This window comes from Mesoplodon bidens (genome assembly GCF_964165515.1).
Source record: "Mesoplodon bidens genome assembly, chromosome: Y".
NCBI lineage: Eukaryota > Metazoa > Chordata > Mammalia > Artiodactyla > Ziphiidae > Mesoplodon > Mesoplodon bidens.
Genome location: NC_138180.1, coordinates 41,141,780 through 41,168,234, shown reverse-complemented (window position 1 = coordinate 41,168,234; position 26,455 = coordinate 41,141,780). Strand labels below are relative to the sequence as shown.

Sequence of the window (26,455 nt, the reverse complement as noted above, 5' to 3'; positions counted from 1 at the left end):
TTTCTGGAAGAAGCGATGCTCAAGCCAAGCTCTGAAGGATGAAAGGAGGCAGGGAGGGGTAGGAGACAGCGGAGAGCGGCCCAGAGTGAGGGAGTTGTGATTTATAAGACCTCAAGCCAGGGAAAGGATTGGAGCATGTTTGGGGAACCGAAAAAAAAAATAGTCCCGTGTAGCTGGAGCAACAGAGTTTGAGAGGAGAGGTAGAAGATGAGGCCGTGGGGGAACAAGGGCCCGATCATGGCAGAGCACTGTTCTCAATTAACTATATTTTTTCCATATCATAAAGGCAATGGAACCAGACAAGTGAATTACAGTGAGCTTGCTACACATTTAGAATAATGGAAAACTTATAATCATGACTCCAGGCTTGCCATTTGTCCTGCAGTTTCGTTTTTGTGTGATTTTTTTTTTTCCTCCTGAGGCTAATGTTTAAAATGCTCTGCAAAAAGAAACCATGTGGTTCTGTTTCCCTATAGGAGTAAAATGGAAGGAGGATCAAGCAGATTGGAAACCCACACTCCAGTTTTCGTCTAGAAAAAGATCAAGCATTCTGTACATAAGGAGAGACATGGGAGGCATCCCCATGAAAGATTCAGAGACTCCTCCCTGGCAAAGAAACCGGCTGACATAACTAAGGGTAAAAAAAAAAGAGAAAGGATGCCCAGCATCTTGTTTCTTCTGCTTTGAAGCAATCAGAAATGTGTGATGATCCTGAAAAGACCACTTCTATACCGAAAAAGAATAAAAAGAGAAGAAAAGGTGCTTTGGGAGTCTATAAGGAAACAGGTATTGTGTACATCCTGGTGGATAAAGAGAACATTGTGGGGGCTTCCCTGGTGGCGCAGTGGTTGAGCGTCCGCCTGCCAATGCCGGACACATGGGTTCGAGCCCTGGTCTGGGAGGATCCCACATGCCGCGGAGCGGCTGGCCCCGTGAGCCGCAATTGCTGAGCCTGCGCGTCTGGAGCCTGTGCTCCACAACGGGAGAGGCCGCGATAGTGAGAGGCCCGCGCACCGCGATGAGGAGTGGCCCCCACTTGCCACAACTGGAGAAAGCCCTCTCACAGAAACGAAGACCCAACCCAACACAGCCATAAATTAAAAAAAAAAAAAAAAAAAAGAGCTGGTGACACGTACGTGCGCCGAGACAGCACGAATTGGAGAAAAAAAAAAAAACTTCAATAGGTTACCAGAGTAATTCAAGGTAAACTACAAATAAAGGATAATTGAGACAGAATTAAAAAAAAAAAGAAAACATTGTGAACACACCCAAGAATTTTAGAAAGCATGTCGATGTCATTTACATTGATGTAAGCAAGCGGCAAAAGTCAACAAAAGGGCCTGAAGCACATTTAGTTACTAAGTCACGTGAAAATGAGTCAGAACTGCATGATAAAGTTCGGGGGAAAAAGCATAAAAAAACATCGGAGGAAAGTCAGGTCCTGTGATGCTGTCCAGGAGAGTCTGGGTGCAAGCATCACCCTGCCCAGATCAGAATCCCAAGAGCAGGAACCCCAGCCTCCCATGGGCCAAGAAGGTGAAATCGCACAACTACCAGTGTCTGCAGATCAAAGCAAGTCTAAGACAAGAAAGAGGAAGCGTCCAAGTGACCAGGAATTCGAGGCCTTGCCTGCGCCTGAGAGCGCTGAGAACATATACTCAGAGGGATCTCAAGTGATTGGTGCGGTCGGGACTGCAGGGGGCAATCAGGAGTCCAGTGGCCTTAAGAAAAAGTCTAAGAAAAGGAAGAGAAGATCTTCTGTTGATACTGCCGTGGCACCTGCTGGTGAGTTTTCAGTGCTCAGGACGAGCTCTGAGGACACGCGCTTTGATTCAGTGGAAGGTACTGGTACCTTGATTGAAGAAAGTGTGAAACCCAGGCCACAAGAGGAGAAACCCCAGGCCTGTTCGGAAGAGGTGCAGAGGTAACGTGTGGGTGTAGAGCCTTCTGATGGTGTGCGTCTTGGGTGTGAAGTCTGCCCGTTACCTCTTTGTTCAGCACGGCCATAGGAAGGGGCAGAAATCATAAAGAGATAGACCATCGAATGTATAGGATGTCGTGCACATTTAACTGAGTAACTTGGCAGGTACTTTGCGTTCTTCATGTACAAAATAAGGCAGTTACAGTCTGTTTTCACTAAGAATTATTTCAGCCCTGAAATTCTATGTATAAGTTTAAAAAGAATTTTAAGACCCCACAATTACCTTGTCTATATGTACAGAGAGAGGAGAAAGGATCAGAGAACTTAGAATGCTACAGAACAGGAAAAAAACTTGACTTAGGGTTCTCCCTAATAAAAGAAACTTAGATATCGTTCTTTATATAATTATCATTTAAGTATCCTGGCCGATGAGTAGATGCAGGAATTTTTTTGAAGCACTTTATTTCAGTTCCTGGGAGTTGGGACAGGTTTTCTCCCCTTTTCTACTCTGTGACGTTCTTACATTTGCTAGATTGTCCTGGCTTAAAATAGTTTCACATAGAAGTTAAATGGCAGAGGGCCCAACTCACATCATCCTCTGTGCCCTCTCTTTGGGGACATTTTTAGATCACTGATAATGATGCAGGAATGTTCTCGGCCTGTGGTTCTTAACTTGTATGGGGCTGTGGACCTGTGAAAGCTGTTGACCCTTTGCTCAGACAAATACGTACAGTTTTGTTTTTGTTTTTGTTTTGTTTCAGTTTCCTGTCTGGGTGGTTAGCTGATGCCCTTGGCTAAGAACACCTTTGCACATCTGGCAGAAAGTCTGTGGGAATGAATTAGTGATAGATACATAGAAGACTATGTTTTCTTTATACTGCCAAGGGGAAAATATGTGGCCATTGTTAACTGCAAGGAAGCAATTGTAACGATGTAAACCCTGAATATTGACTTAACTAATTAGTAACCATTATTATAAAACAACTCATTGGTCGGGGGGAGGTGTCTTGAGTATCCATGGGTGTAGAAGAGGGCTGAGCTTATGAGGAAGTCAATATCTGAAACAATACAGTTGAGAAATAGTAACATAAGCAATGCCTGGTGGAAATAGGGCTTAAGGCGACATGTTTACCTTCCAGGCAGCCTCTGAGGTGTATCCAAGTTAGTAAAGCTACATTAAAGAGTTCAGACATCACAGACGGAATCAACTCCAAGATCCCTTCCAGCTTTAATGCTGTCGTAGTCAAAGGGAGAGTCACTGTAAGGAAAGAATCTGAAAGCCATTAGGGCACGTGACCTGTCAGTGTTAATCAATCCAGTTTTTCTCCTTAGATTAGAACCCACAAATGAAGAAGAAAGCAATTTGGAGTCGGCTAAAGATCCTGAAACGAAATATTTATCTGAAGGTTCGAGAGATTCAGATAATTCAGACGTGGATTTGGATTCCACTGTGAGGCAGCTCCAGGAGTTCCTCCCTGATATCAAGGAGAGGGCTGCCACTACAATTAAGTGAATATATCGGGATGACTTGGGACGCTTTAAAGAATTTAAAGCCCAGGGTAAGCTTGTGGGACTTGAATATTTGTTGAACTTTTCTATATGCGTAACTAGCCCTGACTTTCTTTTGTGAGTGGTTCATATTTATAGATTCACAAAGAGCATCCCTTAGCTACTTTCAGCTTTATCTCCTTCCAGAATCATTATCTGCACTGTAAAATTACCAAACTGAAGTGCACTAGTTTTCCTCCTCTGTGCCCAACTTCTGGTAGGGGAGGCGAGGAAAAACGGGACTAATGGATCCAGGTGATCCACAGACTAGAAGATCAAGCCCGGAAGAAGAGGGGGAGGAGGTTAAGTGGTTGAGACACTGGGACGGGGGCACAAGTGAAATCAAATTAAAACACGCATATCAACATCATCAGCTTTGATGAGGTGTAATTTCAAGGATATTAATTTGAGGGTGAGCTGGTTGTAGTGGGCATGGCTTCAGGCAACACCCAGCTTGGTCTCCTTCTTGATTTCACTGTGTTACAAGAACCTCCCAGAAAGCTTATTGGGTTTCAGAATGAACTACAAATGTAAGGTTGTGTACTGCAAGTGATAAAAGATTTTTAAAATAAGTTTAAGATTAGGAAAATGTACTGTGTAATGCAGTCAATAATAATGAGACTTGAGTGCTTTGAGTTATGACGAGGAATAGAACGTAAATTGCAGTGACATTGTCCCCACCTCCCCCCAACATATATTCGTAGAGAATATACATGTTCATGTTTGTGCCACCCAGTTCCCAGCACTGCCTTGGGGGGAGGAGGGGCAGAGGATAGTGAAGTGGGGGGGGGCGCTTCTTTTAAACTTTTATTTCAACACTGTTTGAATTTTTAATGAATATCTATTACTGTTAATTTATTTCTTAAATAACTGTGTAAAAAGGAATTGATGACACAAGAAAGGTCACATTGGAGTAGGATGGCCAGGGAAGACTTTGGGAGGACAGTGTGGCTTTGGCCGAACTCTGCAGGAGAGCCAATGTCAAGGGCACAAGTAGGGGCTGCTCCCCGATAGGTGGGGAGGAGCTGACGGGTGCTGTTGTGATTGCTAAAGACAAAACGGTGGTTCGCTTTCATTCATTGTTGACAGTTGTGTACCTTTTTCTCCTTCCCCAAATCCTAGGTGTCGCTATTAAATTTGGCAAGATTTCCGTGAAGGAAAATAAGCAGTTAGAGAAAAATGTGCGAGAATTTCTGTCTCTGACAGGAATCGAGAATGCAGACAAGCTGCTGTACACAGACAGATACCCAGAGGAGAAATCTCTAATCACCGACTTAAAAAGAAAGTACTCGTTTAGATTGCACGTTGGTAAGTTTAGAACTGTGGCCTCTTTGACCATCTGCAGCCTTCCAGCCTTGCACAGATAACCATGGTGAGTATTGAACACAATGCCTGGCCCGTCCAGTACATGCAGTGCATGTTAGCCGCTGCTACGTTAATAGTATTTTTATTGCCAGCCTATACGTTCAGGGATTTGGAATGTGTTCACGTCTCCCAAGGATAGTGCTTTTACAGATTTTCTAACAAATTAGATGATCAGCTTCCAGCTTTCCTACTTGGTAACAATTACGGTTTTGGTTTCTCTTCTTGACCTCTATTGTGTATTTTTTGCATACACTGCACAAAGTACTCTGGTATACACCAGAGTCTCAGACGTTTTTTTAAGTAGAGCCATTTTTGCGCTTTGAGCTGGAACCCTCCTCTTGGAGGTATCCTGGGGAAGTTAGAAGGTCACGAAGCAATGTAGGTTTGGACTGGAAAAAAAAATCTCTCTTGAATTTAAAGAGAATAATTTCTTAGGTGAAATGCACAAAGGAAAACAGAACAGTGAGCCCCTGCTGGGGGATCCTTTCATCTTTAGAGTGGCAAAGCAGGAAGAAGCTTATTCAATTGCAAAGTTTTTTTGTTTATCTTATGGGGAGCTGCTGGAGTGTGTCCTCCACCTCCAGATTACGGTAAAAGCTCTTTGCCTAATAAGGGTCTTTTCCGTGAATTTAGCAGAACAGAAGCTAGAGCCCCTACATACTAAGCATCTAGTTTCCAGAGATGGCCACGGAAACTGGGGATTTTGTATATCTGCTCCCCAAGACGGCTCTCTGCAGGACATAGGAAACCGCACCCTCCACCTGGGGTCTAGGATAGCGTGTGCTGTAAAAAGGGGCCCTTCTGGGTTTCTTTTATAATTGTGACTGTGTTTCATGCCACGCTCCGGTTGTCCCTCTGACCACCTCTCTTCCGACTTTAGGTAAGGGCATTGCCTGGCCCTGGAAACTCATATACTGTCGAGCAAAGAAGATGTTTGATGTCAACAATTACAAAGGCAGGTAAGAAAAAACTTGAGCAGAGCATTTCTCTAGTCTTTGCTGATACTGTAAATCAAAACGTACACAACAAAATCGTGAAGAGTTTCGTGTGTGAAACCAGATGTGCCGTCAGGTGTATGTCTCCAAAGTCCCTTTCAGTTTCCACCTCTTGAATAAATCTTCTGTCATCTTCCCCTTTCTAAATCCCTGGCTTTTACTTTATGCTGTCAATTGTAGCATTCTCCACGCGCTGCCTCTTAGCGTCACCTGTGCAGTTTTCTCGGCAGTCTCCTAAGTTGTAAGCTCCTTGCGAACCCAGACTTTCCTTCTCAGTGTGATGTGTGCCCTTCAGCACTGAGCCCAGTGCTTTGGGTTTTCAGTAAATATTTGAAGGTGGGGGTGAGCATTTGTGTGAGGTCATTTAAGTGTGATTCGGTAACATCAATGCAGAGCTTCATGTGGCGGTAGCCTTTCTGTCCTCCCTTTTTTCCTAAATAAAATACCCAATTATGTTCTGTTTCCAACATTCCAAATAAATCAAATGTAGACTGAGCGTCAGTGGTGGGTAAGCACTCTGCTTAAGGACAAAGGGATGAGGGAGAAAGCATCAGCTCCTACCCTTGAGGGCCCAGACAGCCACCTAGGGCTCAACTACTGATCTCACTTCCAGGAGGCAGATGGAGTGAATCTGTCACGGCCAGTTGGGTCCTACTGAGCGCCGTGATCTTGAATCAGGACATAGGTACTATCAGAACGTAACATTGATATGACCTCGGCTTCTTTTTAAAAATTTTACCAAAAGAAATAAACCGGAAGTAGAAGAAAGGCGCCTCCACACAGACTGAAACCTGCCCTCTCTTTTTCCCAAGCCCCCGCCATGTACTTTAAGGAAATTCACTAAGGGTGACATTTTAAGTGGGACCAAAATGATGCTTTTGGTAAATGAATGAGGTAACCTGTTTTTCTACCTGTTACATCACTGTGGGAAATGGCATTTTTCAAATAATGAAGGTCTGTCATTCTGATAATAAAGTTCATTCACTGGTACCATATTACTTGTGTTGTGCTGACCATTTACCCTTAAAGTATGTTTCCAACTTAAGGAACTCTTAAGTGAAAAAGCCATAGAAAGTCAAAAATCAAAGAATTGTAAGGCTCCAAGGGGCCATGGAGGTCAGTACACCTGTTTCCTCATTTTCGTACACTCTGTTTTTCTCTCATGTCCTCTTTTTTGTTGCTTCAAGGGTACTTTTAAGTCTTGTTTTAAATCTCAGGAAGACCCTGCTTGCCTTATAAAGGAAACTGCTAAAAAGCTTGATTCTTAATGGTGAAGGATTTCGCATCTCTGTTCACCATGCTCTGCATTTTAGATCCATTTCTGAGAATGCTAGGATCTTACTGTCCCCCGGTAGTTGTGGATCATCCTCATTAGAAATGGTTAGTATTTTATTAGGGCTGCTTTTGTGTTGCATTAGTAATAACATAAACTACCACTTCTGACCCCTCTTCCTTCCCACCAAAAAGGAATTATAAAATGTCATAATGATGGCTTTTTTTCCCTTAAACATTTAAGATGTTTAATCTCAAAATCTGCATATATTATAGTGCACTTTAGTTCTTTTCTTTTAATGTATTTGCTTTTATGTGGGATTGCTGCCTCTTAACTTCCTTAAACTGTGACCGATTTGTGCTAAGGCATCTGTCACATCTTTTATTTTTGTCTGTGTTCGGTCTTTGTTGTTGCGCACGGGCTTTTTCTGGTGGTGGCGAGCAGGGCCTACTCTTCGTTGCAGTTTGTGGGCTTGTCATGGCGGTGGCTTCTCTTGTTGTGGAGCATGGGCTCTAGGCGCACGGGCTTCAGTAGTTGTGGCTCTCAGGCTCAGTAGTTGTGGCGCACAGGCTTAGTTGCTCCACAGCATGTGGGATTTTCCCAGACCAGGGATCGAACCCATGTCCCCTGCATTTGCAGGCAGGTTCTTAACCACCGCGCCACCAGGGAAGTCCCTGTCTCATCTTTATTGAGCACCTGTTGTCTGTCAAGCATTACCGGGTTCCAAAGTGTAGAAAACTGACAGGGTCCCCACCCTCCGAGGACTTCCCCTCCAGAGCTGTGCTGTCCATCCATGTGACCACCAGCCTCATGTGGCCATGGAGCACTTGAACTGTGGTTAGTCCAAGCTGAGATGCGCTGAAGAGTGAAGTATACAATGGACTTAGAAGGCTTGGTGTGGAGAAGAGAGTGTAAAGTGTCTCATTCATACTTTTAGGTTCTGATTACATGTTGAAATGGCTGCATTTTTAGTATATTGAGTTAAATAAGATATGTTATTAATTCATTAAAACTAAATAAAATTAGGGACTTCCTTGGTTGTCCAGTGGTTAAGACTCCGTGCTTCCACTGCAGGGGGTGTGGGTTTGATCCTTGGTTGGGGAACTAAGATCCCACATGCCGCATGCTGCCGCTAAATAAAACCCCCAAACACATGGAAGGCAGAGTGGAATGGTGGGAAGTGGTCCTTGGTGATTTGACTGAGCTCCTGGATTAAGCTCACCCTAGGGCCCACTTGTATCTGGACTTTTCAATTGCCTGAGCCAATAAATTATCTTTAAAAAAATTAATAAAATTAATTTTCACCTGACCACTAGAAAATTCTAAATGACATCTGTGGCTCATATTTCCATTGGCCAGTGGTGGCCTAGACGAAGGGTCAGATAAACCAGGGAAGCCACGAGCGTACAGTTGCCAGTGGTGACGGGGGCAGTGAGAGAGCAGCAGAGTGTCCTGTGGGAGAGGACAGCAGGACACCTCCAACCAGGTGGTCAGGGAAGCCCTCTCTGAAGATGCACCACTTAAGCTGCTTCTGAAGAGCTTGCAGGAGCTTTCCAGCGGTGGAGGGAGGCCATTCCCAACACAGGTCCAGAGGCTTCGAGGTGAGAAAGGCCGATAAGGCCAATAGGGTTGAACTTAGGGAGCACCGAGCTTTGCAGGCACAGTCAGAAGTTTGGGTTTTATTGTGTGAAGCCTTTATGGATTTGGCTGGGGAATAGCATGATCAGATTATTTGCCCTGGCCTCTGTGTAAGTGAGCCAGGGACTGCGGTGACTGACTTACAGGGTGCTCATGGTTGCGATGCCGAGACAGGAAGTATCTGGGCTCAGGACCTTGGTAGGACTGCGCTGAGCAGGTTTCCTGACAGCCCGCCCTATACGGCTTCTCCCAGCGTCGCAGCGTGCTGCAGTGAGAATAGTGGTTTTAAGCTTGTGGTTAACGCTTAGCTGTGATCTGTTTTCCCTTCCTCTAAGGTATAGCAAAGGAGATACCGAGAAGCTAAAGATATACCAGTCCCTCCATGGAAACGACTGGAGAAAGATTGGCGAGATGATGTCTGGAAGTAGCCTCTCTGTGGCCCTGAAGTTCTCCCAGATCAGCAGTTGTAAGTCGTGGTCTCTAGAGCCCACTTTGGTGAACAAATCAGCCCACAGTGGCCCAGGGCCCAGGCATCACTGCAGGCCTGTCTTCTGAGAGAGTCATCACTCTTTCAGCCATTCTCTTACTGATTCATTTATTTCTTCATGCATATTGATGCAGCCTTTATTCACCAGACTGATTTCTGCCACACGTTATGTCAGTAGCTTTCAGTGTGACTCCAACTGCCAGGTAAACTGAAACCCACTCAGCCGGTGGGCAGGAGAACCTGGGCCACCAAGGTCCTTTCCCCCAGGTGACCAGGGAAACCATCAAAGGGAGGGCCTGTTAGTCAGGGACGTTTCCCAAAGCCAGTGTCAGTCGTCTCTTGTCTGTTCTCTTCTTTCATAAAAAGCTTCCTTGGTTATATTCTTCACCTTAAAAAGTCCCCAGTTGCTTTCAGAAGACAGTCCTTAGTGGGTGTTAGCTTCAGCCCAGAGGCTCACATGCTCCGGCCCTGCAGGCAGAGCCGTGCAGCGGGTCCCAGCAAGGCGTCTGCATGTCCGCACGTGGTAAACTCTGAGGTGGTGGAGACCACGCCTTTTGTGCCACCAACTCTGGCCACCGGTGCCACGCGAAGACTCAGCACAGCCAATTCTGCCAGTTTCCAAGAAGTAAAGCAAACATCTGGATTTGCACGTGTGTGTGAAATCAAGATCTTTTTTTTCTTGGGACTCTCTTTTTTAAAATAAATTTATTTATTTATTTATTTATTTATTTATTTATTTATTTATTTATTTATTTATGGCTGTGTTGGGTCTTCGTTGCTGTGAGCGGGCTTTCTCTAGTTGCGGTGAGCAGGGGCTACTCTTTGTTGCAGTGTGCGGGCTTCTCAGTGTGGTGGCTTCTCTTGCTGTGGAGCATGGGCTCTAGGCGCGCTGGCTTCAGTAGTTGTGGCGCACAGACTCTAGAGCGCAAGCTCAGTAGATGTGGCACATGGGCTCAGTAGTTGTGGCTCGTGGGCTCTAGAGCGCAGGCTCAGTAGTTGTGGTGCATGGGCTTAGTTGCTCCATGGCATGTGGGATCTTCCCAGACCAAGGATTGGGCCCGTGTCCCCTGCGTTGGCAGGCGGATTCTTAACCACTGCCCTACCAGGGAAAACCCTCTTGGGATTCTCTTGATTTTTAAATATTCATCCAAATTGTTATTGGGGAAATAGTAACAATAACATTCTGTAGGCCAGATCGAAGATATCTGTAGCCTTCCAGCTTGCGGCCTCTTCCTTAGCATGACTGTGAGCATGTAGACAAGAAGAGCGAATCATAGAAGCTTTTGATGCCCTGCACCAAGGACTGGCTTTAGGAATTTACAGGTGCTGGGACTTCCCTGGTGGTGCAGTGGTTAAGAATCCACTTTTCCACTTCAGAGGGCATGAGTTTGATCCCTGGTCAGGGAACTAGGATCCCACATGCTGCAGAGCAACTAAGCCCACACTCTGCATCTAGAGAGAAACCTGTGTGCCACAACGAAGGTCCTACGTGCTGCAGCTAAGGCCGAACACAGCCAAATAATTTTTTTTAATTAAAAAAAATAGCTTAATGAGTGCAATATGTAAAAAAAAGAAAGAAAAAAAGAAATTCACAGGTGCCTTCATCAAGTACTGTGGTGACGCCATTGTAGCTGTTAATTTCACTCCAGAAACTCTTGGGGAGAGTTATTTATATAACATGAAAGTCGTTTGGTTATTCTCTTTCCACTAAATGTTTGGGAACCTCACAATTTCTTGCAGTAGGTATTACTCTTAGAAACAGGAAGAACAGCTTTCTCGAAGATAAAAAAAAGATTGCATTAAGAAAGGATTTTTTTTCTTTGCAGTTGGTTGTGTATGTGTGTGTGTGTGTGTATGTGTGTGTGAGTGTGATTGGTCCTTAAAAGGAAACTATGGCCACTTTCGTAGTTTCATTTTGATTTGCATGTAACTGATAGTTTTTTTGGTTTTGTTTTGTTTTGTTTGGCTGCGTTGGGGCTTCATTGCTGCGCGCGAGCTTGTTCTAGTTGTGGCGAGCGGGAGTTACTCTTTGTTGTGGCGTACGGACTTCTCATTGCCGTGGCTTCTCTTGTTGCAGAGCACGGGCTCTAGGTGCGCAGGCTTCAGTAGTTGTGGCATAAGGGCTCAGTAGTTCTGACACGCGGACTCTAGAGCACAGACTTAATAGTTGCGGCGCGTGGGCTTAGTTGCTCCCCGGCATGTGGGAACCTCCTGGACCAGGGCTCGAACCTGTGTCCCCTGAACTGGCAGGCGGATTCTTAACCACTGCACCACCAGGGAAGTGCATAACTGATAGTTTTATGTTTGTGTAATTGAGATGTTGCCCATTGTCTTCTGAAAAGTGTCTGATTTACCTTTTTGTTTATAAAGGCTTTATTTTGGGACTTCCCTGGTGGTCCAGTGGTAAAGAATCCTCCTTCAGATGCAGGGGACGCTGGTCGGGGAACTAAGATCCCACATACCGCGGGGCAGCTAAGCCCGTGTTCCACAGCTGCTGAGCTCACGCACCCTGTAGCCCATATGCCACAAACTACAGGGGCCATGCACCACAACTAGAGGGAGAAAATTCACACGCCACAACTAGAGAGAAGTCCGTGCACCATAACAAAGAGCCTGCGCTGCAACAAAAGATCCCACGTGCTTCAACAAAGATCTCATGTGCTGCAACTAAGACCCAACACAGCCAAAAAAATAAAGAAAATAAATAAATTAAGGGAAAAAAAGACTATTTTTCTAGAGCAGTTTTGGGTTCACAGGTAAAGTGAGAGGAAGGTACAAAGACTTCCTACTTATCTCCTGCCCTACACATGCACGGCACACCCCCATTCTCAACACCCCCCAGCAGAGTGGTCCATTTGTTACAATCCGTGAAGCTACCTTGACACATCTTAACCCCCCAGAGTCCACAGTCCACATTAGGGTTCACTCTTGGTGTTGTAGCTTCTGTGGGTTTGGAGAGATGTCAAATGACAGATACCCCTCATCATCATTTTGTTGTTAATATTGTGTTTGAAAGCAAATAGATGAGCAACTTCAAGACCATCCTTTTATGTCAACAGAAAGAACTCATGGTGCTTGGAGCAAGACGGACACCCAGAAACTAATCAAGGCTGTTGAAGAAGTGATTCTAAAGGAAATGTCTCCCCAGGAGCTAAACGAGATGGATTCTAAACTCCAAGAGAATCCTGAAGGTCGCCTGTCAGTTGTTTGGGAAAAACTGTACAAAGGCATATCCTGGGTAGAAGTGGAGGCAAAAGTGGAAACCAGGAATTGGATGCAGTGTCAAAGTAAGTGGTAAGTTTGAGGCTTCTTACATAAATTTCAACAAGAAGCATTCCCTGCCCCTCTCTCAGCAACTTCCGGAGAGGGGTGGACTGCTGAGGTTACTAAGAATATCTGTAACTACCACGTGGAAAGCCTTACAGTAGGTCAAGAATGATCCTCTCTAATCCACTGCTCCAACCACTTCAATATCGAAAGCTGATTTAAGTTAGCATTTAACCACCCCTGATTCATTGTGTGGCTTCTTCATAAAGAACTTGGACCTTTTTATTCTATTTATTTATTTATTTAATTGAAGTAGAGTTGATTTACAATGTTGTGTTAGTTTCTGGTGTACTAAGTGATTCAGTTGTGCATATATATTATTTTTTTTGATTCTTTTCCAATGTAACTTATTACAAGATAGTGAATACAGTTTCCTGTGCTGTACAGTAGGACCTTGTTGTTTATCTATTTTATATATAGTAGTTTGTATCTGCTAATCTGCAATTTCAAATTTATTCCTGCCCCCTTTCCCCTTTGGTAACCATAAGTTTGTTTTCTGTATCTGTGAGTCTGTTTCTGTTTTGTAAACAGAACTTGAATCTTTTTAATATTGAATATTGACTTCTGATTTCTTCACTCTGTCCCTTTCTTCATAAAACAAGATTGTTACCTATTTATAGCATGAAAGAAATACAAAATTAACGTCTGGATATTTAGGAGGGAAATCACAAGTGTAGTGATCAGTAATACCTCCACCTTTTTACTTTTGCTTTCTAATTCAGCAGTTACTCTGTCTTCATCCAAAGCAGGGCAGTCATACTCTTTCATCCTAGAACATCTTTAGGTACATCCATCATGAAGAAGTAGTTTCGGTCCAGATGTTGCTGCATGTTCTTTGCCCAACGTAGCTTTTCCCAGCCCTGGAGGGATTCCGAGCTAACTTTCAGCTGCAACATGACAGCTTGAAGCAGTGGTTCTACAGCCCACGACCCAGGTCTCCTGTATAAACGGGGCTCCATCATCCTGCATAAAGGGGGCTCCGTCATCTTGACCATTAAAGAAGAATGAAATCCAGAGTGGGCATGTTGTACGTTAAAAGCAAACTGCTAGATTATACTGAGTATTGTTTATATACCTTACAGTTCTGCTGTAGAATATTTATCTTACTAGAAGACTACCCTCAGGAAATAAGGACAGATCATGTTTTGGGGGGGAAGTGTGTAGTATGGAGGAACCAGAGCCCTTTCTACCCCTATATCTTAGGCTTAAAAAAAGGAGTGGGGACTTCTCTGGTGGTGCAGTGGTTGAGAGTTTGCCTGCCGATGCAGGGGACATGGGTTCGTGCCCTGGTCCAGGAAGATCCCACATGCCGCGGAGCGGCTAGGCCTGTGAGCCATGGCTGCTGAGCCTGTGCATCCAGAACCTGTGCTCTGCAACGGGAGGGGCCACAACAGTGAGAGGCCTGCGTACCGAAAAAAAAAAAAAAAAAAAAAAGGAGTGGGGGCTTCCCTGGTGGTGCAGTGGTTAAGAATCCGCCTGCCAATGGAGGGGACACGGGTTCGATCCCTGGCCTGGTAAGATCCCAGATGCCGTGGAGCAACTAAGCCCGTGTGCCACAACTACTGAGCCTGCACTCTAGAGCCTGTGAGCCATAACTACTGAGCCTGTGTGCCACAACTACTGAAGCCCACCTGCCTAGAGCCCGTGCTCTGCGACAAGAGAGGCCACTGCAATGAGAAGCCCATGCACCGCAATGAAGAGTAGCCCCTGCTCGCCACAACTAAAGAAAGCCCACGTTCAGCAATGAAGACCCAACACAGCCAAAAATAATTAATTAATTAATTAATTACTTTTAAAAAAGGAGTGGGTTATAAAGCCTCGGTTGGAAGATGATATGTCAGTGTCTTAAAAAGGAAATGATGAAGGGGAGCCGTGCTTCAGAATCAGCATAATTAAATAACATGCAAGGGTTCTTTTTTAATTTGAAGAAAAAAGTAGGAAACTTGAATGCTGAGCATAGGTTTACTTCATGAAACATTGAAATGGCATCAGCGGGTACATTTCAAACCAGTGAACATGGGCGGCTATTCGTAAAAACTCTCAGTTTCTCTGTGTGTGCCTCATGTACCTCCCTGCTCAAGAAAGTAAATGTCACAGCTCATGATCTGTCCATCAGATTGTGACAGATTTCACTCTTCAAGAGAAGCACTTTTTAAATATTTTTAATTGGGCTGCTTCTCTCATTAGGAACTTCAGGGAACCCTTTCCCTCAGCCTTGAACTTGGGGCCTTAGAGGAATCATGGAGTCATTGATCACTTTAGTAAATCTGTGTAGTTTGGTGTTTCAGCAGCTATAATGGTAATAAGAGCAATATCTCTCTGTTTGATAAACAAGCAAAAATAAATTGAGTCTACACAGCATCCTTTAGCACCTGCAAGCAGGCTTATTCTTTTTTTTTCCTCCCTTTTATTATACTGTTTATTATGGAAATTGTGTAACACACACCAACTTAGAACTCCTTGTATCCATCACTCATTTTCAATAACCATCAACTTTCTATCTCTTTATTTACCCTCTCCCACTTTAAAAAACTTTTAAAAAGGTATATTCTTGATGGTGGTAAATCTTAGCTGTGATGAGTTGCAAAAGTTATAAAGTGGTTCTGAATAAGGACAATTTAAATGAGGAAAACAAAGGACATTTTAATGGAAACTTTACCCCGAAAATAAACTGTTTTTCTTTCTTTCAATGTAGGACGGAAATTCTAACCAAGAAGAGGACAAATGGTCGGGACGTATACCGGGGACTTAATGCCCTACAGGCCAAGATCAACCTCATTGAAAGGTACAGAAATAGAAAGTGACGATATTTTACCCGTTTTCCTCTCTAGCCAAAGAGTAATTGTTAAACAGCAGAATCTGCAGTAAGATTACCACGGTTCATATTCCTGTTCCAGCACTTTCTACGTGCATGACCTTGGATGTGTTTCCTGCCTTTCTAGTTCTTGGTTTGTTCATGTTAAATGAGGATGATAATAACAGTACCTGCCTCTTAGTGTTATTGGCCGAAGAAATGAAATAATGCATGCAAAACGTAGCATGCACTCAATAAACATAGCTCTTTGAGTCTTTAAGGCTTTCACATAGACATTGCTTACTTCTGTCCATTGGAAAATGGAGGTAAATACTTCAGGCCGAGCCCTACTGCTCTCTAGCATGCATTAGTTGGCGTCACTGCTGCTTGGTCTTTAGTTTTGTCTTTGAGTTCCTGGTCCGTGCAGAGTCCTCCCTCCCCTGATCGACAGGGAGACACAGAACTGTTTTACAAAGACTGCGAGTCTAGTGGACCTGGCCTCATGTCCAATGAGGAACAGCAAAGAGCAGAAGAAACCTTTGGATTCTGGCCGCCCTGTCCAGCTTCATTATTCTTGCGCTCTGTCAGGAAGCCTGCTTCTCCTTCATTGGTGCGCTTCCTCGTTCTCCACGCTGGCGTGGCTGGGGTTTTTCTCCTCTACCAGAGACAGCAGAGACTAGCAGAGCCAAGGAGGGCATCTCACGTCAGGCAGGCCTGGGTTCCAATGTGGGTACCACCTATGAGTCATGAAACCTTGAGCCAATGACCCGAGCTCTCAACCCTGATTCCTGGCCTGTGGAAAGGACATAATCCCCTAGCTTCATCAGGTGGTGTTGAGGGTAAATGGATTAGTGGGTATCAAGGTCTTAACCCAGTGTTTGTCACTTAGTAAGTGCTGAGTACACATGTATACTACTCTTGTGTGTCTACATTGAATGGTGAAGTTGTGTTTTGGTTTGTTTGTTTGGTTGGTTTTTAATATTGTATTTATTTATTTGGTTGTGCCGTGTCTTAGTTGCAGCAGGCAGGTTCATTAGTTGTGGCATGCAGACTCTTAGTTGTGGCATACATGTGGGATCTAGTTCCCTGACCAGGGATCGAACCCGTGCGCCCTGCATTGGGAGTGTGGAGTCTTAACCACTGTGCCACCAGGGAAGTCCCTGTGTTTTTTTTTTTTTTAATTGAAGTATAGTTGATTTACAATGTTGTGTTTAACCTTTGCTATACAGCAAAGTGACTCAGTTATACATATATATATTCTTTTTCATATTTCATTCTTTTCTATTATGGTTTATCACAGCATATTTAATATAGTTCCTTGTGAAGTTGTGTTTTTTACTAGGCTTGGTGGGAGATGCAAAGGGCTCAGGAGGAGGAAGGGTGATTTTTTGGTCTGTAGCTCACCCCAAGACCTTGGGCTGACCTTGGGTTAGCATGCCAGTGACACTGGGCCTGTGTAACAGGGGAGCTGGAGCAGGGGTGAACACGCTGAGGCCTTCCAGCTCTTAATATTCTGTGAGCCCATGAAGATGTGGATCCTGTTGATTTTTGGCTTGAAAACTTAATTTTTATTTTTGCTCATAGGTTGAATGAAATAAATGTGGAAGATGTTAATGAAATAGACTGGGAAGATCTTGCTAGCACCATAGGGTAAGGCCATTTGTTTAATATTAATCTAATGAAAAAATCAGAGAGGAGTTCTAATAAATGCCTCTCAGATTTGAAGAACAGGACTGAAATTCCTGCTGCTTATGGAACTCATCTATAAATTGTATTTGTGTATATATGTATTGGGAACACCCTGTCTACGTACCAGACCAGGTAAATCAGACCAGTCCTCCCTCCGCTCCAACCACCACCTCCACCCAAAGACACCTGAGAAGAGTGAATGAAATGTGTGCAGAGTCTCTTAAAAGCTTCATGGAGCACACCAGCTATGACTGGGATGAAGAACCCATGGTCCCTTTGCCCATAATTAGCCTTTTACCATTTGCCACATTGACTTTATCATCCCTCCCTTTCCCGCTCCCTTCTACAAGGGAATAGAATTCTTTCCCTTAACCGTTTCAGTGTTAGTGGTGGACGCCATGTCCTCAGCAAGGCTGTTATTCTGCATCAGCACAGTGATCGTACTGAGGGCACCTGACACTGATGCACTACTATTGTCTAAAACACAGCCCCCATGCAAATTTCACCCAGCGTCCCAGTCCTGTCCTTTATAACACTTTCCCCCTGATTTAAGATCCAGTCCAGGATCTGTCTCCTTAGAGTCTTCTAAACAGCAGAGTTGTTCTGCCTTTTCTTTTCTTTTTTTTAATTATTGGAGTATAGTTGATTTACAATGTTTCAGGTGTACAGCAAAATGATTTCTGTTATAGATTTTTTAAAATATATTTATTATCTTATTTATTTAATTTTGGCTGTGATGGGTCTTCATTGCTGCGCGTGGGCTTTCTCTAGTTGGGGCGAGCAGGGGCTACTCTTCATTGCGGCTCGTGGGCTTTTCATTACGGTGGCTTCTCTTGTTGAGGAGCACGGGTTCTAGGCGCGTGGGCTCAGTAGTTGTGGCTCGTGGGCTCTAGAGCACAGGCTCAGTAGTTGTGGTGCACAGGCTTAGTTGCTCTGCGGCATGTGGGATCTTCCTGGACCAGGGCTCGAACCCATGTCCCCTGCAGTGGCAGGCAGATTCTTAGCCACTGCACCACCAGGGAAGTCCCTCCGTTATAGGTTATTACAAGATATTGAATATAGTCCCCTGTGCTATACACTAGGTCCTTGTTGTTTATCTATTCTATATACAGTAGTGTGTATCTGTTAATGCCTTTGTCTTCTACGATGTTGAAATTGTGGGAAAATACAGGCTAGTCATTGTGGAGAACTTGCCTCAGCTGGGGAGTTTGTCAGACGCTTCTTCACTGTTAGATTCGGGTTTTGTATTTTACACGGGAATCAGTCACGGGGGAGGCTGTGTTTGTGTCACCAGGTCACATCCCATCATGAGGCATGTGGTTCTGATTTTGATCCCCTGGCTCTGGCGGCCTCTGCCACACTGCCCCACTGTAGAAAAGTAAGTTTTTCTCTTGGTGAAAAGAAACGGCCACGGGGAGATATTTTGAGACCACATCAAGCTCCTGTTCCTCTTCGGATTTGCCTCAGTGGTTTCGGTGTGCTGTTCCTTTGCATTTCTCCTCCGAGGAGTGAGATTTCATCGGTTGTCACTGTCTGTCTTCATTGCTATGGTCCTTGCATTTTCAATCAGTTCCTGCCACTGGAGGAGAGGCCATCACTCTGAAGACCTGAGTTCACTGCTGGCCAAGCAACAGAGAGCTGGCTGGCAAAGCACAGTCCCTCTAAGCAATGCAAACTGTTGAGCATCACAGGGCTCAGGGGTTGGTGGGCTTTGGGAGGTGGGGATGTTGAGGGACTGTCTGGCCTTTAGTTCGGGAAGGGTGCTGAGGGGAACAGGGCTGCCACAACCTGGCTGCCTTTCAGAAACGTGGCTGCTGGCGTGAGGTTGTCACTGATCCATTAGGAAGGGTGTAAACTGGTTTTGCTGGTTAGTTATTTACACCTTGGGATTATGGACAAAGAACAATCAGTCCTTTTTTTTTAACTTGGAGAATTGGAATCTTTTCGTGGCAGGCCCTGTTGGGAGTCACAGACACATGCCCATGGTTCCAAACCCTTTCCTCTTCTAGCTCGTCTCAGGGGTGGGGCACCAGCTCTTGGGTGTGGGTCCCTGAGAGGGGAGGGTGTTAGGGGCTTTGAAGGAAGGCTGTCCTGCTGTGTACCCCACCAACTCCCATCCTAAGAAGTATTCATGTCGACAGGTCCCTCCCTTTGTAATATCAAACCCCTTTTGAAAAATCTGACTTTTCCAATAAATGTTTGTGTATCTTGTGACATTGCCTCAGATCACATTTCTTAAATTAAAATGGGTTTTTAATGATTTTAAGTAGAATTATATACTTAAATATTGATTGTTCTGGTTAAGGTTTAGAAATCTCAAAGCTGTAAAACAGACATCATGGCATCCAGTCAAATACCATTGGAAATAGTACATCCTCAAAGTTTTAATAACAAATTAAAACAGTGAAAATAATTAAATTAGAAGTTCGATCTCTTCAGGTTTGTTAAGCCTCCCTTGTGAATTGTTTAGGCAGGATTTTAAAGAAAGCATCTCCACCTAATGAGATGTAACACCTACTTCGTTTGAAAATGTCCAGGTCAGTTATTGTTACTTCTTGAAGCCTGAGCTTTGATCTGCAGAACAACCTGTGTGTGGGGTGCTGTGGGAAGAGGGAAGGCATAGATGCCCTAGATCTTGGGCTTTGCAGTCAGGTGGACCGGGCATCAAGTCCTGGGACTCTGCTCATAATTTAGCCAGCCTTGGGCAGGTCATTCCCTCACTTGCCTCTGCGTCACGGTTTCCTCATCTGCGCAGCGTTGTAACAGCACCGTGATGAGGACGACAGCAAGGAGACAGTGCGTGTCATGCCATGCACACGCGGCGGGCAGCTGCTGCCATGAAGAGGCAGAGAGAGCCCAGCCATCTTGTACTTCCACATACCTAGCAGATCCAGTTATTCCCACTAATCATATAACAACTAGATTAATTAATTACTGAAACAAATATGCCACACTTTTGTGGCTTAGGAAATGAGTGCCCAGGAAGTGAAGTTAGTGATTTTCACTTTAAAAAAATATTTAAGATGTGGTTGTTTCTGTCCTACTTATTGTAAATGAAAAGTGGATTTGACTCACCAGAATATCGTAAGCATCCACTTTATTTAGCTTTGTAAAGTAAAAAATCCCGACCCCTGCTTTTGCATTGTGACAAATATATAGTTAGCCTGAAGGTAGTGGTTAAGAGTGTAGGATTTGTGAAATGTTGCCATTGGCAGCAACACGGATGGACCTAGAGATGATCATACTAAGTGAAATAAGCCACACAGAGAAAGACAAATAGCATAGGATATCAATTATATGTGGAATCTTTAAAAAACTGATACAAATGAACTTACTTACAAAACACAAATAGACTCACAGACATAGAGAACAGACTTATGGTTACCAAAGGGTTAGCGGGCGGGAGGTAGGGGGATAACTTAGGAGGCTTGGATTAACATATACACACTACAGTATGTAAAATACATAAACAATAAGGACCTACTGTATAGCACAGGGAACTATACTCAATATCTTGTAATAATCTATAATGGAAAAAAATCTGAAAATATTTTATATATATATATATATATATATATGTACAACTGAATCTTTCTGCTGTACCCTTGAAACTAACACATTATAAATTAACTATACTTCCATTAAAAAACACTGATATCAAAAAAAAAGAAAGAAAAAAGTAGAATTTGGAGTGGACCCAATTGAAGTCCCAGCCCTTCCCCCCTATTCACTGTAAGATCTTGGGCATCTTCTCTTGGGTTCCCCATCTCCAAAACGAGGGATAAGCATAGGAGGCCCCACACAGAGTGGTCGTGAGGGTTATTTGTTGCTCTGCGGAGAGCCCTCAGGGTGGGGCTGAAGACAATGTTAGCATCAGCCCCTGTGAGCTAGTGTTACACCTTGTCTTCTCAACTGGTAGTTTAGATTATTCTAGTTTAGACAGAATCCGTGTTGTTGTACTTCTGTTTTTCTTCCTTTTGTGTGTGTGTGTTTAACCAGATGAACAATAGCTTTTCATACGTGTCTTATTTTTCTCACATGGGTAGACATGAGGATTAAGAAAGCTGCTTAGGTCTGTAGACCACCTCTCAATCAATGCACTTAGTACACAGGACTGAAATGATTAATTTTTAAACTGCCACTAACTTTTTGACACCTTTTCCTTTCTAAAGGGGTGTTCCTCCATCTTATGTCCAAAGTAAATTTTATAAGCTGAAAGCTTCCTGTGTTCCGTTTTGGCAGAAGAAGACTTTTCCAGGTCAGTATTTTCGATATCTGAATAGTTAAAAACGCAGCATATGGGGACACACGCTGGTAGTGTGACCTTGGGTAGTGACTTTTGGGAACCTCAGATTCTTCAAATGGAAAATGGTAAAAATTGGCAAATTATAACCCCTACCTGACAGGACTTTCAAAAGTACTAAATGAGATAATGAGCTTGAGAAGTGTGGTCACCAGGCCGCCGGGCGTTTAGCAAGCACTGGGTGAGGAGCTGCGAGTGCTTCTGGATTGCACAGCACACATGCTCACACCACATGCCTGCACACACACTGATGCACAAAAAACTGGAGGTACAGTTTCTTCTCTGCAGCCATTTGTAGGTGGTTTACATATGTAATTCCCAAACCTGGACTATCGGAGTCAGGTGGGGAACTTGGGAAAAAAGATACATACCTGGGTCTCATCCCAGACCCAGTCGATCCTAGTCTCTAGTCTGGGTCCAGAGGCTAGATTTTTCTCTAACAAGCTCACAGATGAGTCGCCAGTGGCCTGCCCAGCATCATTGTTTGGGAACCACTGGTTCGGGTAACACTGCACCCTGCAGTGTGTGACAAAATGCTCCTTGCTTTCAGCGGACAGCACTTCCTGGGTTTGAATCCTGGCTTCGCCCTCCTGACTCTATGACTTTGGATGAGCTTCATGTCTTTATGCCTCATTTGAAACACGGGTGAACAATAGTGCCTACCTCACAGCATTTTTGAGAGGATTGAATGAGTGACTATGAATAAAGCAGTTAGAGCCAGGTCTTGCACACAGTAGTGCCAGTAACAATGCATTGTCATCATCTGTGCCGTCCGTCCTTTGACCTTGGGAAGAGGCTTTGTCAGATCATCTCAAGATTCAGTTTCTTTTCTTTAGAGATTATAGACTACCTTCATGAGACTAGTCTACCGTTGCTTAAAGAAAAATTAGAGAAGAAGATGGAGAAAAACGGGACTGAGATCCAGACTCTGGCAACCCCCAAGCCAGTCTTCCTGTTTCGAGACATCTTTTGTTGTGACGATGACAGTGAGGGAGAAGACGGAGATGAACAATGTTAAGCGTCTGATACTCTCTTGTCCATTTTTCTAGGTCTGGTTGTGTTTATGTACGTGTCAATAATGCTATTTCCACTATTGATTTTACTGAAGAAGGTGCAACAGCCAAAGGAAGGGTATGAAAATAATAACATACCGTGGAACATTAAAAATTGATTCACATTTCATATTCAAGTTTGTCTGAATGTGAAAAGAAAGGCGAGTACATGAGTTGATTTAATATTTTCTGTGCTATTATATTGAAAATTATCATATTGAAAATACTTACAACTAATGGTTTTCATACAACAACAGGATCCCAAGTCCCTCTAATGGCAGCAGAGGGTAGTCATGTCCAAGGAACATTTTCTTTTTTTTTTTTTTTTTTTTTTTTGGCTGTGCCACATAGCTTATGGGATCTTAGTTCCCCACCGGGGATTGAACCCAGGCCCTCGGCAGTGAAAACGCAGAGTCCTAACCCCTGGACCGCCAGGGAATTCCCCAATGAACATTTTCATGGTGTGGATTCAACTATACGTGCATTCAGCAAAACAGAGAATGTTAACAATTTTAATAATGCATGCCATTTTTTTCTGTGTTTCAGTTGTTTAGATGTATATTTTAGTGTGTGTGCGTATTAGGTAAGTGGTACAGGGACGTTTGTGTTCCTGGAAGCTGGTTTCGGTTCCCATGTGCCTGTCATGGTGTGCGTATCTCATCTTCCCGAGTGTGATTCTAGTGTTTAAAGATAAGTATTTTTCATACAAGATGCCCTCTCAAAGCCAGTCACAGAATTCTTCTGGTGTTTAACTGGAAAAAACAAAGAATCCAGCAGTCTCTTCCATTGCTTCTGGAAAAACTGCCTCTGTTAGACTTCCCTTGCTGGCAAGGGGAATAAAGTGCCCAGGCTTCTAGCCTCATCTGTACAGGGGAGAACATAGAAAGGAAGGTGTGGGTGAGCAATATCCCATACAGTGAGGCCACCCTCTGGGCCAAGGTGCAGCACCCTTGTCTCCTGAGTGTAGCATCATGCTGTGTGATGTTGGTTAATTCATCCACAAAGCTAGACATGTTTCCAAGCTTGCCGTCATCAGAGAAGGAAGAATAGAGAGAAACAAGTTTAGGACTCCTCATTCACCAGTATATCCACAGCACCTATCATGGTGTTGTGCAAATAATAGACACTCGATAAATATTCAGGGCACAAATGAGTATTTTCTTTTTAAAAGTTAATTAATTACTTTATTTTTGGCTGTGTTGGGTCTCCGTTGCTGCAGAGGCTTTCTCTGGTTGCGGAGAGCAGGGGCTACTCTTCATTTCAGTGCACGGGCTTCTCACTCTGGTTGCTTCTCTTGTTGTGGAGCACGGGCTATAGGTATGTGGGCTTCAGTAGTTGTGGCCCATGGGCTCATTAGTTGTGGTGCACAGGCTTAGCTGCTCCGCAGCATGTGGGATCTTCCTGGACCAGGAGGTGAACCCATGTCCCCTGCATTGGCAGGCGGACTCTTAACCACTGTGCCACCAGGGAAGTCCCAGAACAAATGAATATTTTCTTTTTAATAAGCATCTTGCCTTTAGTCACCTCCTTCTATCTGTCAAACATACCAATCTTCAGGCTGATGGGAATATAAATTACATGTTCCTTTTGGAGGACAATCCGGTAGAATACATCAAAGCCTTAAGAATGTACATATTCTGAGGTCCAGCAATTTCACTTCTAGGACCTAAAGAAATAATAGAACTAGTGTAAAAGAATGGCACATTTATAATATGGAAACTAGAAAAATGAATGTTCTTTCATAGGAAATTTACTATATATGATGGTGTATTCCTAGAATGGAATATTAGGCAGTAATTAAAGAATGATAATGAGGGACTTCCCGGGTGATGCAGTGGTTAAGAATCTGCCTGCCAATGCAGGGGACATGGGTTCAATCCCCGGTCTGGGAAGATCCCACATGCCACAGAGCAACTAAGCCCATGCACCACAACTACTGAGCCTGCGCTCTAGAGCCCGCAGGCCACAACTACTGAGCCTGTGTGTCACAACTACCGAAGCCCACGCTCCTAGAGCCCGTGCTCCACAACAAGAGAAGCCACTGCAATGAGAAGCCCACGCACCACAACAAAGAGCAGCCTCTGCTCGCAGCAGCTAGAGAAAGCCCACGCATGACAACAAAGACCCAACACAGCCATGAATAAATAGATAAATTAAAAAAAATAATGATAGTGATAGATTTGTTTAACATACAAGGTAAACAGTATCATCAACTAAAATATATACTGTTTTTCATTCAGAAGTGTACATATTATCTTCTTAATTTTGTAACAGTAAAAAAAAAATAGGGACTTCCTGGTGGTCCAGTGGTTAAGACACCTTGCTTCCAATTCAGGGGGCACAGGTTCGATCCCTGTTGGGGGAACTAATATCCCACATGCCGCGTGGTGCAGCCAAAAAAGAAAAAAAAAATGTGTAAATAGAGTTGCATTACAGAGTAACGGAGGAATTAAACCCAAAGTGTTGACAGTGGTTCTCTCCGGGGAGTGGGATTGTGAGTTTATAGGTTAGAAGTCTTGACTTGCAAGTGCCAGAAAATGAGACTCAGATAGCTCAAAGGAATCCGGGGACTCTCAGACTGAAAATCCAGAGGGAGAGGATGGATCCAGCTACTCGGAGTCCCCAAAATGTGTTTTCTTGCTGATTCTCAGCTCTCCCTTCTCCAGAGTCCACTTCATCTTCAATCCACACAAGGGGCCCCTTGGTCCTGAGGGGTGCCTTCATAGAGCCCCATGTTATCACATCCTTATTATTACTTAAATAGAGGATGCCATTCAGAGAAGAGAACAATAGCTCTTGCTTAAGTCCTGGGTTTCGTTCCCAGTGCCCAAATTAGAGCTTGTGCCCAACTCTGAGCCATCACTGTAGCCACAAAAAATAGGATGGTCTTCAACCCATCTGGGCTCATGTCTGGAGCTCGGATTTAGCTCAACCTGCCTTAAATGGCTGAAAGGGTAAATACCCCTGTGGACAATTGTTCCCAATTGTCATCTCTATTCTGCATTGTTATCACCATACAAACAAGCCATGGTGTTAGCTATCTTTTTTATTTTTATTTTATTTTTTTTGCGGTACGTGGGCCCCTCAACGCTGCGGACCCTCCCGCCGCAGAGCACAGGCTGCGGACGCGCAGGCCCAGCGGCCATGGCCCACGGGCCCAGGTGCTCCGCGGCATGCGGGATCCTCCCGGACGGGGGCACGGACCCACACCCCCTGCACTGGCAAGCGGACCCCCAACCACTGTGCCACCAGGGAAGCCCAGTATTAGCTATCTTTGATTCTATACAGGTAGAATCAATTACCACTTTCTGCTACACTCCCCCAACTGCCCCCAACTTCTAAATGCTCATGTTCCTCGAGACTTTTTGGACTCTTCACATTCTCCCGGTGCCTCGAAATAACATCTATGTGCTGATGGCTCCCAAATGTGTAGTTATAGGTCAGATTCTCCCCCAAACTCCAGGCTAAAATATTAATCTACCTACCTGCCATTTCCATTCAAACGTCTGAGCTGTTTGACCATAAGGTTAAAAAGGACTTTAGTTTCTCAGAGCAGTTTTAGGTTCACAGCAAAATTCAGAGGAAGCTACAGAGATTTCTGATATACCCGCTGCTGCCCCCCGCCATATGCATAGTATCCCCCATTACCAACATTCCCTACCAGTGTAGTACATTTGTTACGACTGAGGAACCTGCGGTGACACGTCATTATCACCCAGAGTCCATAGTTTTCATTAGGGTTCACTCTTGATATGTACATTCTATGGATTTGGACAAATGTATACTGACCTGTATCAGTCCTTTAATATCAGAGTACTTTCACTGCCCTAAAAATCCTCTGTGCTCTGCCTGAAAGCTCAGTCAGTTCACAAAGAAGATACACTAATTCTCAATCTGCACATGAATAGATGTTCTAGGGCTTCCCCGGTGGCGCAGTGGTTGAGAGTCCTTCTGCCGATTCAGGGGACACGGGTTCGTGCCCCAGTCCTGGAAGATCCCACATGCTGCGGACCAGCTGGGCCCGTGAGCCATGGCCGCTGAGCCTGTGCTCCGCAACAGGAGA

At 44.2% G+C, this 26,455-nt stretch overlaps 1 pseudogene across 1 annotated transcript; it reads left to right on the top strand.

Annotated features, from left to right (window-relative positions):
• Positions 1 to 483: 483 nt before the first annotated feature.
• On the top strand, positions 484 to 22,358 carry LOC308609710 (transcription termination factor 1-like; annotated as a pseudogene). Its single transcript has 11 exons — positions 484 to 821; positions 1,259 to 1,924; positions 3,254 to 3,480; positions 4,592 to 4,777; positions 5,715 to 5,793; positions 9,076 to 9,206; positions 12,287 to 12,521; positions 15,250 to 15,339; positions 16,933 to 16,998; positions 21,210 to 21,295; positions 22,177 to 22,358. The product of its transcript is annotated as a transcription termination factor 1-like (transcript).
• Positions 22,359 to 26,455: the final 4,097 nt, after the last annotated feature.